We start from the raw sequence: 4,897 nt of genomic DNA, 5'->3' as shown, positions 1-4,897 counted from the left end.
CATGACATCATTCAGTTTATCAACATTTGTGTCTCGGGTGATGAGACTACTACAAGTGATGTAGGTTTTGGCATTTTTATCTACGGAAAAGGGCTAAATATACTCCTGTACTATTGGAAAAGGGCTAAATATATCCCTTGTTATACTTTGGGTCATAATATACTCCTGTTGTTATACTATTGGCTCAAATATGCCCTTCTTCCGTTAAAGTTGTCCACTTTGGACATCTTATCCTACGTGGCAGTGACATATGATGAGGTGGATGCCACGTGGCATTGCCACCTCATCAATCCCTAACTCATTTACTCCTCCCCTTATCCTCTCTAAAATTTCCACCCCTCCACCACCATTGCCACCATTATTGTTATAGCTCAAGTTGAAAATTGCCCTTCCAATTCTTTTATAAACATCTGCCTTTGTCCTGCCACCTTTTCAGTGTGGGAAAAAGTCCATAGGATTATTCAAAGTCTTCAAGAATGCAAAACTTGTGCCAGTTAGTGAATTTCTTTGTTGTTTCATCATTCATGGCCTATCTACCTCACTGTTATCGATAGTACTAACTTGGCCCCAATTATAGTCAACTAATTAATTTGATGACAGGTAAATTTACCCACTCGAAGTGTCCTTTATTACTAAAAAAGATGTAACCTTTTGCATAATGAAATAGTGAAACACTTCACTAGGCAATCTTATGTTAAAAGGTTTAAGCACGGTGTCTTGGCTCATAATGTCATTTAATTGCCAATAATAAAACTCTGTTGGGGTTGAGGATGGTATAATATTCTGAATTGAGTTTATTTGGAGAAGAAGCTGAAGTTCATCAAAGTCATAAAATAATTTGATCTTATTATATTTATATCTATATAGTGTGATTGTCTTCTTAAATACCCAAACAGAGAGATCTATATAGTGATTGTCCCTCTTAAATACCCAAATAGAGAGATTGGAAGGGCAATTTTCATCTTGAGCTGTAACAATAATGGTGGCAATGGTGGTGGAGGGAGTTAAAATTTTAGAGGTGGTAAGGAGGTGAAAGAAATGTTGATGCAGTGTGAATGCCCGCCAATAAGATGTCAAAAGTGGACAACTTTATAAGAATATATTTACCCAATAAGATAACAACGTATATATTATAACCCAAAAGTATAAGAGACATATTTGACCTTTTTCCGTTTTATCTATTCACCTAGCTCACAAAAAAGACGAGGAAATATAGTCTCTGACATAACAGAGTTATTTTAAATTATAGGTTATATCGACCTTCCAGTGGTGAATTGCAGCACATCAATGCCTAGCGCTTCATAGAAAAAATTATGTTATTTTTGGTCCATCTAAGGAATATGATTTGATTATATTTTCAGATGTCACATTGTGGATGGGCCTGTTTTGATAACACTGCCTCCCATTTATTAGAGTTGCGTATATATGGCCACCACAACGGGTATGAGTTACATCCTTATGGTATTTTTTTTTTCTTCTGTATTTCAGACTTAAGCAAAGGAAGTAAGAAAATTGAGCTCGTTCTATTTCTTTATTTAGTGCCGGTTTTCATACATCATCAGGATGATGGTATAATTACAACTGATACTGTCGTCATGACAGTCCCGATATTGATAAACATACTTCATATGCAGATATGGAATACAGCACACACTTTGTACCATATTATGAAAATATCTACCCAGTGGCATACATCTCTTCACTCTTCAGATACTCTTATAGATGCAGTGCAGCATACCATCTTAATGGGTGTGATCTGGAGAGGAGGATGATTTAGCACTATGGTTGAACCATACAAAATTCCTAAACAACGGTCGGTGTCTTATGCTTAATGTGCCGAGATGTCAACTCTGACTCCGTTCCTGCAAGCATTTCCCACATCACCTGTACATCCTCATATCCACACGACTGTATATCACCTTGAAGGTTCGATAGTCCAGCACCTGAAGGAAACAAAACCCAATATACAAACTTGTAAGTGATCCATAAAGCTACTGTCTGTTTTTACTCATCTCATTGACTATCCAGTTTCCATTTTTTCAAGTGCTAAGAGATTTATGAAGTTAACAGTTTCTCTTTTATCCTAGAGTAGTGATCACTCATAATCCTTCGTCCCAATTTATGTTGGGGTGTTTGGCTAGGCACGGAGTTTAACAAAGAGAAAGAGACTCTTGAAATTTGCAGTCTGAAATCAACGATAAACATTTGGCTAGGCACGGAGTTTAACAAAGAGAAAGAGACTCTTGAAATTTGCAGTCTGAAATCAACGATAAACATTTGTGTGGTTACAAATAATCCCCGTAAAGTTAAATTGTTTGTAAATAAGGAAGTATGACATTACAAACTAAAAATTAAAGTATGACATTTAAATTTCGACAGAGCGAGTTATATATATGGACCCTTGGTAGAAAGTGAGGGTGCTATGTTAATTTTCCAGTAGTTGAATGGTTTGAGAATATGAGTGCATTATTAATGGGTGGCAATAGTAAAATAGATTAATGATTAGAAAACAAAGCCATCATGAATTGATTGGTAGCAAATTATGTTATTAACAAGTTGGCCGTTCTTGTTGGCTTAAACATTTAATTAAAAATCACTCAACGAATTACTCCGAATGAAACAGAATGGACGCAAGAAACCACTAATGGAATCCTAAAAGATATCCTGCCATTTTTAATTTGTCTAGTGCGAAAGCTCACTAGTGACTAAGTAGGTGTACTATCAAAATTATTATTTTCAAGGAAAAAATAAAGGTCTGTCTAACTACGTTATTAAAAGATTTAAAGTAATATTGCACCGCAAGCCTAATGGTCAATAAAGTGGGTTAAGACCCATGAGTCCTCAAGTTCATATCAAGTGGAGTCAAAAACATTAGTTCATTTCTTTTCATTTGTCAAAGCCTTGATAGATGGAGTTTTACCCGATACTTTGTTGGTGGGAGGTAACAGTTACCGATGGTCTATAATGACATTGTCTTCCCTTCCCCCTTCCCGTTATGGAAGACATGAGAAACCAAAAAAGGGTTTACTCAAAAAAAAAAAAATCCAATCTGCCTGATTCACAATTTTTCATTTAAGGAACCGCTAATATGAACAGAATAACTTCAGACCATTTGAAACTTAAGTTTCTTGTTTGTTCTTTGTTTTAGATTTTTATTTATTTTTTCAAATTCATATTGTTAATATGCTGGGACAGTTAAGGATCTGCTAAAGAAAAGCTTGAACTACTACTTAGATGCTAGTGCAGAACCAAGAAGAAAAAACATGGGGAGGAAGAAGTTAAAAAACTAGTTCATGCATACGTAGTTCCCACATGTTCATTATAAAGATTTTCAGCATCAAGTGAAGAATTAGAAAGAAAGAGCGAGTGCGAGTAGGTTTTTACCATTCTTATTAGGCTTGGCACGACCAGAAACAGCACCCCAAACACGTCTAACAGGAAACACCATTTTTTGCCACAAATCATCCTTATCTCTCCCTGAATTTGATCCTGCACTCTTTCCTCCCATGTTCTTTCTTTTAGTTTGAAGTTTCTCCTTCTACAATGAACTAATGTTTGCTTGGAAGTAAAAGCAAAATGGTTTATAGTGCTCTTGGTATGAATAGACTGGCAAGTGACAAGTGACTGGTAACCAATAAAGGAGTAAATATATTGATGTGTTTCTTCCACTCTTGATGTGGGGTTTCACAAAAGCAGTGTAATTAGTGATACTTAGAAGATATTATATACTCCTATGATATAATACGGATGATTATTAATGTTTTAAGTTTGAATCTTCTTCTGTAAAGTAGGGAAACAAAATTTACCCCTCTTAGGATATTTTTTATCACTAAAAACCAAAACTTATTCACCGACGGGTAACAGTGCTTGTGTAAGAGATATTTTAGTGCCACGCGGCACTTGTGTTGTGTTATTGGACTTTGCTCTCTGATTGATTGGTACGTTGTATTTTCCACTGGTCTTTGACTTCTTTTGATTTAACAAGTGTCATGTTTTCAGTGGGAAACAAAGAAGAAAATGGCATCACTATAAAATATGTGTGGTTGGGCGGTTTGACTCTCTGTTAAGATTTGTACCTCAATATAGGAGAACATAAATATCAGTGGCCTTTTTAAACTTAAAGACAAATTTAAGTGGGGATATATATTAATTAATTATTCTAATTAAATGATAAAAATTATATAAGAAAATATTTTGCGTTCCTTTTTTTTTTTTTAATAGTATGAATTCTTTTATTCAATGTGAACATTGAGTGCGAATTACCCTCCCTGTTCACTTTTACTTTTTCGGAATGAATGTGCACTTTCCCTAAGAAATAATAAATGAACTATATAGATTATCATAATACGCATGAGTATCAGCATTTCAAAAAGCATAGGGAAATGAGTATTTAATGTTAAGGATAAGATAAGTAAAGAATATTTTTCTCTTGATATGTTAAAATAGACATATAAAAGTAAAAATTTATTTATATAAAAGTAAAAATTTATTTTTAGTATAGTAACAAGTAAACATGCAGCTTTAGTTTTAATATAATAGACAAGTAAAAGTCGATAGAAAAAATTATAGTATTTTTTATTTATCTCTATTCTCTCCACCCCGCCCCCCCTGCTCCCTTCCCCCTCCCCCCGCTCCCCCAAAAAAAAAAAAAAAAAAAAAAAAGAGAATTTTAATGGCTTCGTAGTAGCATTGCCAATCTGCCAAACTCTATTTTTTTTTTGGTTTTCCGTCAGTAGGCCAAGTTCTTTAATTAGGTTTGCTAATTGGGTCAGCTAATCAGACCAAGATTCCTAATCATAAAAGAAAAAGCAGAAAAGAGAGAGGAAAATCAAGGCCAGGGCCCAGAATTAAGATATTTTGTGTGTACTGTGTTTTGAAGGATATACGTGGAATCTGA

This window comes from Lycium ferocissimum, chromosome 4 (assembly GCF_029784015.1).
Source record: "Lycium ferocissimum isolate CSIRO_LF1 chromosome 4, AGI_CSIRO_Lferr_CH_V1, whole genome shotgun sequence".
Taxonomy (NCBI): Eukaryota; Viridiplantae; Streptophyta; class Magnoliopsida; order Solanales; family Solanaceae; genus Lycium; species Lycium ferocissimum.
This window is presented reverse-complemented; position numbering follows the sequence as displayed.